General features: G+C 31.4%; 2 protein-coding genes across 2 annotated transcripts in view; both read left to right on the top strand.

The window, feature by feature from the left end:
* The window catches only part of LOC149894923 (uncharacterized), a 156,838-nt gene that overhangs the window by 52,890 nt on the left and 89,576 nt on the right, over positions 1–14,372 (top strand). The window contains exons 2-3 of the mRNA XM_090076764.1: positions 9,634–9,800; positions 13,998–14,348. The gene's annotated coding sequence lies outside the window, so the exon portion shown is untranslated. The remainder of the gene's footprint in view (positions 1–9,633; positions 9,801–13,997; positions 14,349–14,372) is intronic.
* Positions 1–14,372, top strand: part of LOC149894929 (uncharacterized) — a 127,249-nt gene that overhangs the window by 86,726 nt on the left and 26,151 nt on the right. The window lies entirely within an intron of this gene.

Raw genomic sequence — 14,372 nt, 5'->3', positions numbered from 1 at the left:
TGAATTTAGATGACGGTCAATATGTAAAAACGAAGTTCTGGACGCCATAATTTTTATACCTACGTAATATTAAAGAAGCCCAATTAAAGCGAAGTTTAAAGAAGCCATTAAAAAGTGACGTTACCGTTAAAGTTTGTTTGTAATTTAATTTATTAATAACTTGTAATTAAAGCTGAAGATGCTAGTACCAATAATCTAGCGAAAATTTCTTAGATAAAATAAAAAATTAGTATTGAGAGAATTCGTATTTATTGAAGTTCATATATTAAATATATATATATATATATATATATATATATATATATATATATATATATATATATATATATATATATATACATATAAAATATATATAACGTTTGTATCTAAAACATATTTTTATATTTGAATATTACACGCTACTGTTTTTTGTTTTTGTTTTTATAAGAAACCTGTTTATAAGAAACTTGAACGAGAAGCCCCAAAATCTTCAGAAACCTTCAAAATCTTCTGGAGTATTAAATTACTTTTTGATAAGAAACTTATTTTATCTGAAACTTAAGAAACTCTTAAGAGACTTTTAGTAGAGACTTTTAGAGTTGTAAAAAAGAAACCCCCCCCCCCCCCTCCTTGAAATAAGAAACTATCTAGTTACTAACTTTCTAGTGTTTGATTGGTTTCTTATAAAAATAAAAAAGACAATAAGAAAACGCTCACACATTTATATTGACAACAGAATTGAGATTTTACAAAGAAATCCGAGACTAAGTTTTATTGCAAATTAAGGTATGTAAACCATCAAAAATCTTTTAATATTGAAAAGTACAAGAACGATACGGAATTTCCTAAAGAGATATAGAAGATAAAAGAAGAAAATTTCACGCCTGTTGTTAAGTGGAAGATTATCAAATACTACAAACTGTACAACCCGGCCACAAAATGTTGCATGCTATGCCTGCATGAGAAGTACATGATTATAATGTTTCAAGAAGGTATCTTATTGAATAAGAGGAACGAAATGGCTTCAAAACGCAGGCACAGAAACAAAATTCTTCTTTCGAAATTTGACACTGGCGACTAGGCCTAAATTATTTCTTTCTTTCTTTTCTTTATTTCTCTATTGGTTTCCTTCTTTTCTTTTTTTCTTTAATGCTTTATTTCGTTATTTCTTTTCTTTATTTATTTCCTTCCTTCTTTATTTCATTCTTTCTTTCTTTCTTCCTTCTTTTTACTTTCTTTCTTTTTTCTTTCCTTTCCAAATTTCTTTCCTTTTATCTCTTTATTTCTTTATTTCTTTATTTATTTATTTTCTTTCTTTCCTTCTTTCTTTATTTTCTTTCTTTCTTTCTTTATTAAGCGTCTGCATCTTGGAACCGATTTCTCGAAATGAACCGGGACAAGCGTAACGAGACGAGAAATTTCCCGGAAAAAAATAACGAGACAAAGGAAGGGGTTGTCCCGGAATAAAGTTATAAATTGGGAGATAAATTTTGTCTCGGAATTTAAAAGTTGTGTCCCGGATAATCATGAAACGTTACGAGACATATCAATTATGTTAACTAGATATCTAACTCGCGCTTTCGCAGTGAAGAAAATCTTTTGCCAACCAAGTTTATTTTGCAAGCCAGAAATGACGCACAGTGACTCAAAACAACAACAAAAATGGCAATAAACCCCTCACAATACTTTTTTAAATATAGTGCCCTTTTTTCAATAATATTAGATTAGAATGATCATTTATTTAAAAAGTAAAAACAGTTTTTTCATAAAACTTGCATTTTAAATTTTATGTTTAAAAGAAGTTAAAAGTTTTAACATTATTTTCAAAGAAATCTAAAAAATGAGAGATTTTTTTTTAAGTAAAAATGGAGAACTTTTAATCTAAATTAAAGTCTATATTTAATTTTAAGATAATCTTTTAACATAATAAATGAAAATGGGGGAAAACAAGGTTTTCATGGACTCATTGACATTTGTATTTCTTGAATTTGAGTTTTTTACTTGTATGACTTGTTTCAACATATGAAATATGGTTTCAAGAAACATACTTTTGTCATCATATGCTACTTAGAAATTTGTTAAAATTTTTTTATTTGAATGATGATTTTCTATTCAAGAAGTACTAGATATTTGAAATAGCATTACTTAACAACTTCAAAATTTCCTGCAATATACAAGTAACATTATTTTCTTAAGCATTATAGGAAACGTTATAGGAAACGTAATGTGATAATTGTAAAATAAGTAATAGCATAAAATGTCAACCAGTGTAAAGTGAAAAATGATATAAAGTACTCAAAAATGTTTCTGATATATATTAATGATTTTAAAAACAACAACAACAAAAAGATTAGATCTTATCCTGAATATACGTGAATTAGGAGTGGATAAATTACGATTTTGGAAGGATATACTTAACGAAAACATAAATTAATGCTACTTTAGATACATTTATTTCAAAAGTGAAGAAAAAACTAAAACAACGTGGTAGAAATTATGATTCTTTTATAGAAAAAGAATACCAATGGCTTCAAGAAATTTTTTTGACCAATAAAAGTACCCGTTTTGGTTCTGGAAAATCCCGTAAACGAAGGGTGGTCCTTGGAGAGCAAAGGAAACAAAAAAAATTAGAACCTTTCCCTTAAATATGAGTGTAAACCAAACTCTTGCATTAGAAGTGAATGCTGACCTCAGCGATAAACAATATTAAATGATCAGAAACTTAGCCCTTGGATACATATTTATCCCCTTCTTACACGATATTTTAGTGGAAAATACTATCCTAAAAGTATTTTTTTCCCCCTGATTTTAGTTGCTACCATTAATATAGATAAAGTTGTGTTTATATAGATGGTATAACAATATCAATAATAGCAGCTGAAATAAATAATGGTAATTGTGCCAGAAATTCATTACTTAAATTTCACATCAAGGATTAACTAGTATGTCCCGTTAAAAAGATGTAAATTCCGGAAAATTGTAAAGCTCTTTTTTTGTCCGGGACATTTCGTCTCGTCTTGGTATCGTCTCAGATTTCGACTGAAAATTTAAAATTGTCTCGATATTTATCGCTAATCGGGACAAAGCTTTTAGGATCGTCTAGTCTCGAATAAAAGAACGAGACGCAGACGCTTATTCTTTATTTCCTTTCCTCGTCTCTTTCTATTATGACGTCAGAGCACACAACAGTAATTTTTGTAATTTTATAACGGTTTTTATATTTTTGATTTGTATTTCATGGGTGATGATTGCCGTTCGGCATTAAGCTTTAAGTACCATTCATAGTTGTTATTTCTTCGTTTTATATATATATATATATACCCAGTGGGCACGCGATGTCAAACCGACGTCGGGTTTACGTTGGATTTTCATCGGCGATGTCAACCGACTTATTACAACGTTGTTATAACGTCGCGATAACGACGTCAAAACGACGTTGTCTTACCAACGTTGTTCTGACATCGTGCGATGTCTTTTGACATAAATACGACGTAAATCGACAATTTTACAAATAAAAAAAATTTACATACGGTGGTGTGACCTAACAAAGTACTATGCTTTAAGTAAGTCCTAATTTAAGAAATGACAAATTTCGTATATATAAAAGAAACATTTGCGGAAAATAACTTTGTTATTTTAACTAGATATCTAGTTAGATAAAATAACTAAATTTTTTTTCTCTGTTTATTTTATGTAAACACCACGGTAATTTTATTATATATTTTTTGAACTGGAAGTTTGAATACCGGAAAATAAACATCTTACTGGAAAAAAGTAGTTATTCTATCGGAAAAATAATTAATATTGGAAAAAATAAATTTACCGGGATGATATAAATTTAACACTAAGACTTTATTGACAGCCATAACATATTGACAAACCATAAAACGCATGCTCTTTATGGCAAGTCAAGTTAAAATAGCCAAATGTGTGAATTGTTCACGAGCCTCAGTTCAAAAAATAGTTAAAAAATATAATGAAACTGGTGATGTAGTGGATAAAAAGAGGTCTGGTCGTCCCAAGAAGTTAAGCCTATGTGATGAACAGTTTTTAAAAATAACAGCGCTACGAAATCGCAAGAAAGTAAGCGCAGAACTCGTTTAAGATCTTAAAAGAGCTAGTGGATTTTTAGTACATGCATCTACTGTGCGACGATCTCTAATAAAATCTGGATTAAAAGGCTGTGTAGTTATTAAAAAACCTTTACTACGCAAAGGTAATAAAGAAAAAAGATTAAAGTTCGCCAGAGAGCACAAAGAGTGGCAGAAAAATCAATGGGACAAGGTATTATTTACAGACGAATCTAAATTTCAAATATTTGGGACGAATAGACGTCAGAATGTTAGGCGAAGAAAGGGAGAGGCATTGAAAGAGCCATGTCTAGCATCAACTATCAAACATGGTGGGGGGAATATTCAAGTTTGGGGGTGTATTTCAATAAAAGGGGTAGGGGACATTGTTAGAATAACAGAAAAGCTTACAGGTGAAAAATATAAAAATATTTTACATAATCATACTGTGCCTTCTGGACGACAACTGATCGGGGATTATTTTATCCTACAACAGGATAATCATCCCAAACATACTTGCAAATTAGTTAAAAATTATTTTGTCAAATCTGGAAAAGGATGGAGTGCTTAAAACCATGCCTTGGCCTCCTCAGAGCCCTGATTTGAACATAATCGAACATGTGTGGGACTACTTAGACAGAAAGAAAATGGAATGGTTGCCAAAGAATGTAAATGAACTTTGGAATGTTCTAAAAGAAGAATGTTATAATATCCCCATCACATTTATTGAAAATCTGTATAAAAGTATAACTAAAAGGCTCCAAGATGTTATTGTAAATAATCGTGGTCACACTAAATATTAATTCTCTATGTATAGTTACAAATTTAAATGTTTTTAATAAAACTTGTATTATATTACACAATTTAATAAAAAAATATGTTTGTACATATATCTTTGTTTTAATTTCAATTTGTTTGACATTTTATCTTGAATATATAAAAATTCTCTTAGGTGCTACTTTCTTTTGCACAGTACTATATATATATATAGTATATATAGATATATATATATAGTATATGGAGGATTCTATGATCGCCAGATCCGTCAAGAAGAATCCCTGGATATCATCAGTCGAAATACAAAAGCAATAGAGCTGCCTGTATCAGACCGAACAATCAGACGACGTGCTGTTGAAGTCGGATTGTTTTCTCGACGCAAAGAAACCGCTGATTTCACTAAAAAAACAGAAGAAAAGACTCCTGTTTGCTACATCTCATATTGACTGGAATGTGCAGAAATGACGAACTGTCCTGTTCAGTGATGAATCGAAGTTCAACATCATTGGGAGCGATGGCATTTGCTGTGTACGTCGACCGGCCGGAAAACGCCTCGATTTACGCTACTGCCATAAGGAATAAAAAGAGCACTTTCTGCCAAAAGTCTGATCAATTTATGCATTTTTTTTTTGTTTCTCGTTTTTTTAATCAATATATATGCATATATCTTTATGTAAGTGTATATATACATACATATACATACATATATATATATTTTAAGTAAAATTTTTGAAGAAATATAGCTACGTTAATTTTATGGAGAAAATAAAGAAAAGTAAAATTATGTTATAAATATAATGTAGTAAATAATGAAAGGAACATTAATGTTCCTTTATTATGATAATTTGTTTTCTTTATTGTAATATAAGTTGTACGTTGAAAATGATTATCTTAAACGAACAAGTTATTCTAATAAACTAAAATGATTTTAAAAGTTTGCTTAATTGAAACTATAGTATAAACACGTGACAGAATTTGTAAAACTCACGTAAAATCTACATGTTTTTGGTTGCGTTTAAACCGTCTCACGTAAAATCTACGTGTTTTTGGTTACGTTTAAACCGTCTCACGTAAAATCTACGTGTTTTTTGGTTACGTTTAAACCGTCTCGTACACGTGTTTGATCTAGATTTAAGTTCCAAACTGAAACCTCATTTATTACGTGCTTGAAACCTTATAAGACACGTATTTAAAACCTCAATAAACACGTGTCTAAAACTTCATGAAAAACGTGTCAAACTCCAGTAAAATTCCCGTGAAATCGACGTGTTGTTGGTTTACGCCTGGATCGTGACGATTACGCGTTTATAAGGGTTTTAATTCCGAAATTGAAACTAGATGTTCCGACTGGTACTTTCTATCACTTAAGAAAATAGAAACAACTTTTGACAAAGTAAACAGGAGCGCTAAATGACCAATTAAACTAAAACACAACTAAAACTGAAAGGAGTGCATATTAATAAAAGTACAATTAGTGTGGAAAAGTTGAATTTATTTGACGAATATTGACTTTTAATTTTATGAAACAAAATATGTTTAATTATAGTCAAATTTCAATTAAAATTTTCTTTTTTATCAGTTAAAATATTATTTGATCTCAATTATTTGTGTAAATAAAAGTCTTTAGATTTATGTTCGTTTTTTTTGTTATGTTGCTTATCGTGCTGACTTAAGTCGTTTTGTCATCAAAACTTCGTCATCAACGTGTTTAAACTTTTAATTTATTTTCATTAGGTTTAAACTTTTACGTTAAGAGTTTTAACTGTGTTCTCATACTTCGACCTCTTAAAATGGTTGGAGAAGACTAAAGTGAGAAACTCGATTAATAACAAACTCAAACTGATATCAGAAACTGCAAAGACGAACAATGGGTCATAATGATATCATATAATTGGAATAGGAATAATGAATGCCCAAATGATGTATGTAAAGCTTTGACTGAAAACGGCTACAAGATTTGATCGATGAAAAGAATCCAGTATTTGTACTAGCACTATATTCAGCTTCTTATCACTTTAAATAGGGAGCTTAGGCAATTTTTATAGCCAATGTAAATCTTTTTTATTTAAAATGCATCGGATTCCTTAATATATTTAATTTTCAAAATGGTTTCAACCACTTCTGTAGCTTATTTAGTTCCAAAGATATTCGTGTTTTAATATTTTCAATTCATATACATTTTATGAAATATTTCCGTAAAGTTTCTCGTTAAACTTTTGGCACCGAAAAAAAAAACTTTATCTTTTTTTTTTCTTGCGTAAAAAGTTGCGTTAACAATAAAATATCTAAAGACGGGGGAAATTTATAAAACTTCCACTTAGAAAACAAAAAACCCACCCTATTAGACTACCAAAAACAAAAAAAAAACTGATTGACATAATAAATAAATAGTTGCAGAATCTATTTTTATGTGGGGACGAAAGAATTAGCTTAATTTACTTGTATATAAACAAAACTGAAACATTTGAAGTTAAATAACTTTATCAATTCTAAAGCAAAACAACGTCCCCAAAAAAAATTATTGTAGTGCAACCTTTTCTAAAAAAAATAACATCTATATATACATATATACTATTTATTTTCATGGGTGGGTTTTAATTCTTCGACACCTACATAAAATCATTTGTTGCGTTTTTTGGACGAAGTTTTTCAAAAAAGTTCGGTATATTTTTTTCCGCAATACAATGTCACGTGACAAAACTCCCTACTTTAAACAAAGACTTTATTCTATTTTTTGCGACAATCTCTCAACCAAAAGTTTATTTATTCAGAAGCTTCTGAACAAGACAACTATAAAATACGATAAACGTTTTAAATAACGTTATTCTTGCTTGCTTCTCGTCCAATTAACTGCGTCATTTTTTTTTAAACACGGAGAGAAACGTTTTGTTTTTTTTAATGCGTCAAATTTTTTTGCTAAACCAAGACTCTGAGAAGTTCATATAAAATACTTCATGTAAATGGTGCAACATTTACATGAAGTATTTTATATGAACTCCACTCTTTTATGTATACATGCAGAAAGGAAATGTATATTTCATTTACGCAAACACTTTTAAAAGTATTTTGACTTTGACTTTTAGAAGTCTAACGAATATATTATTTGTTGGTCGATTATTCAAGTGATCTTCAGATATGCAACTATGATAAGCAATCTTCTCGAAGTCAGTAACGTGCTCTCGCTCCACTTCTGCCGAAGTCATTCCAGGATCGTCTGCATTTATGATGTGTACCATGATTTTCTAATTTGCATCATTCTTATTGCGAATGTTCTTGAAGAACTCTGTTTTCAATTTGGTTTCATAAACAAGGTTCCATAAGCATTACTTTTAGATCATTTTAATGGGGAACGCAAAAAATGTTTTTCTTTTTGCGATTGCAAACAGAGAAATTCGGAGTTTTTCGATAAAAGTTTCAGTGTTTCCTAATCAGTTTCCAAGGAAATTTTTTGATAACTTTTGATAACTACTGATGAATAAGTATCATTTGTCTGCGATGTGCATTCCATCCTGCGGTGTGCACCCCATCCTGCGGTGTGCAGTATATGCTTGTAATGGATTTGCAGCAAGCTCTAACAGCTCTAAAAATCATTGCGAGTTATTCATGTTATTTACAAAATTATATGTTTGGTAATACTTGTGAAGGTCATAGCAATAACCAAAAAACTTAGGGTGGTCATAATTGTCTTAGCAAGAATACAAACACGTGAGAAGATCTGATGCTTACAAATGAAACGTAATTTCTTTCACCGTACAAATGGAAGCAAGGTATTAATAAGCGATAGATATTTATTTGGTCACCACGAGCATCAAAATTGTGAAGCAAAATAAAACTTCGAATGTTTTCTTTTTGAATCAAGAAAATGTTTACAGTTTTTCGATGAAAAAGTAACTTAGTTATGTCACCAAGTAACATCGTGATGATGCTTCCAATAGAAGTTTTCTGTTTTGATTGAGAAAAAACCTTATGTAATATGAGTTCAGTAATAGTTTCAAAGACTAAATGTTTTAGCAAGTGCATTATTACACTTGACAAAAGAAATTCGTTTAATGAAAAGATTGAAGCACAGAAAAGTATGACTTCAGCTGTTTGTTAAAATCTTTTCTTTTGGCAATTACTAAATTATTCGTTTATTTGTAAAATATCATTAATCATTGTTGAGTGTACGCCCAACTTCAGGCAAAGCTCGCATCCGTTCAGAGCTACGCTTGGAAGAACCCCATGGATTCAGCAGAAACTCTTTTGCTCATTGATGTCAAAGTAATTTTAAGGCAAGTGTCCGGTTGAGTCGCTCAACGATGTTTTTTTCTCGGTGTTTGTCCGCCCTGCCACGACGCACTTGCACAATGTGCTTAGCTTGTTGCTGGCTAAAAGTCCCCATTAATTTGTGAATGGGTCTTCCTGAAACAAGCTAGGATAAGTAAAAGGTCCTAGCTTACATATTTGAGTTAAAGCCTTAAAACTGTAGTAACTGCTATATATAACTATAGAAAACTGCAGTCATACCTAGATGGTTGAAGCTAGTGAGCAGTTTGAAATACAACCAACTTTGTATTTCTAATCTTCTCTCTTATAAGCAGCCATTTTTTTCTAGACCTTACATTTTCACACGGGTGAATACTGTGGTTAACATTTATTAACTCTACCTTTGGTTGGTAGAAGATGTAAAATGGAGGCTAAGAGCTATTGGAACTTTTGGGTCACTGGTGTCCAACACCCGTTTTAAATATTGAGGTTTTTTACGGTACGTGAATCTTATTAGTAATAGAAAATATTCTCAAGCTACAATTTTTCGGAAGATATCTAGTTTTGAAATTATTTGAGAAAATGCAGCACGAGGGTGCTCCATTCTGCCTGTTATTTAAGTATCACGTGACCGCAGAAATCTCGGTGTCACGTTAAATAAGTAGCTCGTTAAAAAAAGCAGACAAGCGAGCGTCATATTACGGCTACTTATTTAACGGCTATATGTAAGTACCACTGATCTCTATAATAACTGGATAGCGCATCTCTAATATCAAAATTGACGCCAAAATCGCCATATTGGAAAGCCCCAGAACGCTGTAATCTGATACCGTGTATTTAAAGCGATTAGTAGAAAAACAGAACTTAAAGCTTACGGGATTTAAATTTTTGGGGCTTTCCAATATGGCGATTTTGGCGTCAAAAACTTAGAAGTTTTGCTCTGAGTTGCGCTATCCAGTTATTATAGAGATCAGTGGTAGGTACGTGCGTATCTGCGATTTACGGCACCGATTTTAAAGATAAAATCTGTGACCATTTTTTCTCCGCGTGCTCGAGGTAGGTGTTGTACGGATGGATTTTTCTCGTCTTTTTTTTGGAATTTTGTATTGACTTAGATAATATTTTAAAAGTAGAGTGTTGTAAGTTTATTGCAATTTGTTTTATTTTTTGCAGTTACTAACGTTTTTAGTGATTTCATTGCTATTGAAAACTTCATTCCTGTTCTGAAAGTGAATTGAAATTGAAGGGATGATGGGTTTTTTTTCTAACTTTTGAATCAATTTTATATATCTATTTTCTATGTACCTGCCAAATTTCATTAAAAAATAATGACACGCTCATATTCTATTTTCGCACGCAGTAAAGGTACCAAATATTCTTCTGTTGTAGAGATTGGGGGGGGGGGGGGGAATTCACGATTATGAACATTTTGTATATTTGACTTTTTTATTCATTAAAAAATTGTTGTTTTAGAAAAATGAAACTTTATTTAAAATACTGGTGATTTTTTAAAAGTATTCAAAACATGATTTACACACAAACATACACAAAAAAAAACCTATTCTGTTATTAGTTGAATAAAAATATAATCGAGGCAAAGTAATGCGCTAAAAACTAAACAAAGAAGTTCAATTATAAAACCACCGTCAGCCGAACGCTAACTTTTTAGGTTGGTTGCAGTTTTCTTAAGCATTCCTTATAATGAATTTTTGTCACTTAAGGGGGAAGTACCCCAAAAATGTTAAAACTCATGCTCAAACAGTAAAATTGATTTTAAACAATATGTAATGTCAAAATTTTATGTTTCAGAATGAAAATTTTTAAAAATTGTGTTTTGTTGCTATGGTAACCAAGAAAATATTGAAAAAATAACCAAAAAACAGTTAATGCCCCGGCTAACTTATCCGAAGAACTACATATATTCAAACTGTCATATTGCAATTCCCTTTAACTAATACTTCCTTCAAAGTTTTCAAAATTGTCCTTTGATGCTTTTTACAACCCTCGTAGAATCTTTCGCCGCTTCTTGGATGACTCTAGATTTTTATATCCAGCTAAATAAATGCGTTTTCGATTTTGACTATCGCACAAACTTGATGTATATCTTCCAGGTGTCATGTTTAACTGTTTATAAATTAAAATAGAACTTTTTCTACCAATATTAAAGTTTGCTACAGCATCATATGTTCCAAATTTTAACTGTGTTAGGCTGACAAACTTCGTTTTTGGGATTCGATCCCAAATCATTGCATTTAGACTTTCGTTTTGATTTTGTGTCTGCCCATGCAAACATTTACTTAACAAAGATTCCTCACTTAAATCTGCATATATTGGTTTTAAATGTTTTATAATTGACAGTGGAAGTCCTGCACCTGGTTTGTATGTTGATTTGCCTGTTGCTTTATCTTTCTGATATCTGCACCAACTGTTTTCACCAATTGGGCTGTGAGTATGCCGGTTATTTTCCTTTGATGAGGCAACATGAAAAAGTGTAGCATGAATGGATTTCTTCATGCCTTGTAGATTGTTTTTATTACTTCTTACCGCAATCCCATAATAATTCTGAAGCTTATCAATAAGACTGTTTGTTAATTTTCCACGGCCACAGAGGTTTTTCATGTTTTTTTTTAATGTTCTTAGACATGTCCCAACTCGTTTCTGAACATGCCCAACACATTCTAACTTTTCAACTTCAACACCAGGATAAGTAGATTTCACAGCTGGATAACTTTTACTGTCACCATCTCCATAAAATTTAATATATCGCAATCCATATTCTTTGACAGATCTACTAAATATACGTTTGGCACCAGTCACTTCCATACTTCCTGCTGAGCCAATACAATTTACGTTACAACTATGAGATTTGTACAGCTATTCAAGAAAGTTTAAACGATTGCAGAATTTTCAGATCTAATCTTCGGTTTTTCTTGAATAAAAATCTAACGGAAATAGATATCAAAATAATTATTTTTCCAATTTGGTAAAAAGGTTATTTGTTAATAGAATAAAAAAAAGTAGGTTTTGACTCATTACCGTTTACTCAGAAATTTCATTAAAAGGTAGGTGATACCAATTAAGAGGTTTCACAAAAGTTTAAACAATTTTATTTAGGATCAATATTTGCTAATTAATTGATAAATCCGCTGCGAAATTTTTTTTCGCAGCGAATTTATCAATTAATTAGCAAATAATTGAGTAGTTTTTCAATCAAAAAGTTCATCACAACATCATCAGGCAGCTTTTAATTCATTAAAAATCAACTTAAAATATTGTGAATTTCAAATTAATTTCAATTGCGTGCAAATGGGTCGAAAATCAGTTTCTAGTGACATCAAATGGCAAGTTATTGGTATGGCGCGGACAAAAAATCACACAAACGTTCAAATAGGCAAAATACTTCACATTTCTAAATATTGCGTTAGAAAAACCATCAAAACCTGGGAACTTACCAAGGACGTCTCCGACATGCCTCGTACTGGGAGACCATCCAAACTCAGCAACCGTGACAAAAATGGTATATTCAGAATGAGCAGAGAAAACCCCAGACTCAGCTACAAAAAGCTAGCACAAATCTTCAATGAGTCAAAAAATAATCCAAAAGTTAGCAGAGAGCTCGTGAGACGAACATTGTTGGACAAAGGTATTGGAACGTACATAGCTGCTAAAAAACCTATTCTTTCAATCACGGATAAACGTAAACGACGAGTGTGGTCCAAAAAAGCTGGACTGGTCTGTAGAACAGTGGGCAAAAGTTATTTGGAGTGATGAAGCTAACTTTCAAGTTGTAAACCGCAAGGGAAGAATCTATGTCAAAAGATTTGCAACTGAGAAATATTCAGACAGGTTTTTGCAACATCGTCGACAAGGCGATGGAGGTTCGATTAGCATCTGGGGATGTTTTTCTCACAAAGGTATAGGCTTCTGTGAGCTGTATGAAGGCCGAATTAATCAGTACACCTACAAGAACACATTGGAAACGTGTTTAGTTCCATCAATCAGACACTTGTATGGCAGAAGCAAGCAATTCATCTTTCAACAAGACGGGGTTTCAGCTCATACAGCACACTCAATCAAAGAATATTTTTTGAAAAAAAAGTTCAATGTGATGCCCTGCTGCCCTAGATCACCAGATCTCAACCCAATCGAAAATATTTGGTCTTTGATCGACAATCAACTGACACCATGAAATTCAATCAACTCAGCATTTAAAGCAACTTTTGAATGAGTACTGGCTGAAGGTACCTCGCGTGATGTGCATGAAATTAGTTGAATCAATGCATAAACGAGTCAATCAATGCATAAACTGTAGTAACAGCATCAGTAACAACCTTTACAGAACCATTGTAATTTTTTTTACTCATCAGACTTGGGAGGTTCATTAATGCAGAAAACTTTTCAAGTCCTGAATACCCTTGCCCAATTGATCTCATGCTATATACATTACGAAGGTTAATATCATGAGTGCGGTTACAAACTTTAGATGTATAGAAATCTTTTCTATATCCACAAACACTGCAGCAACATATTAAATTTGAAGCATATCCTTTTTTTTTTCACAAAGTTTTCTTTCAATACCAAGCTATTATCGTTAATGCACTGTGGACAACATAAAGATTCAAATATAGTGTTTAAAATTTCAACATCAATTATTCTATAACCATTTATTTTCTCATCATTTTTATTTGGAATATCATTTTTAATATTTTCAATCTTGCTGGCTGATCTTGAAGAACTTGTATCAATGTCTGAATATTTTTTTGAGTTTGTCATTGATGTTGGTGATGATAAAGTGTGTTGGTTACCACAAAATACTCTTTTCTTTCCAGTTCTAGTTCTTTGCTTTTTGAACGTTAAATGAGAGTTCAATTTAAATTATATAAATAGATGTCCACAAACACAGATAAATGGGAACTTAAACTTTAGATTGGTATTAACAGCGCGAATTCGTGTAGAATTATTCTGATATTTTTGCAAGAACAGTTCAGGAGAAATAAAATTAATTCATTTACTGCAGAAAACTGAGCTTTGTAAAACACACGAGTTTCACTCGACAGCGATGTCACCTAAATAGCGTATATTAAAAAAAAAAAAAATGTGACCTAAATTCATAACTCTTTCTTTCGCTGTAAAATGCTTTAAATTAAAACGACGTTGAAGAAACTACACAGTTAATACTAAACATTTATTTCCCATCTTTTATGTAAAGCAATCGGGTGTATATATAAATATTTAAATATACATCTCAATACAAAAAGAGCTCAGTAAAGTCAGCCCGTGCTAAGAACGTTACTCAAAATA

The sequence above is a fragment of the Hydra viridissima genome, unplaced genomic scaffold, assembly GCF_058129835.1.
Source record: "Hydra viridissima isolate aposymbiotic clone 2 unplaced genomic scaffold, HvirCarnegie_v1 scaffold_1, whole genome shotgun sequence".
Classification (NCBI taxonomy): domain Eukaryota; kingdom Metazoa; phylum Cnidaria; class Hydrozoa; order Anthoathecata; family Hydridae; genus Hydra; species Hydra viridissima.
Note: the sequence above shows the minus strand (reverse complement) of the source record. Positions and strands in the feature narration are given on the sequence as shown.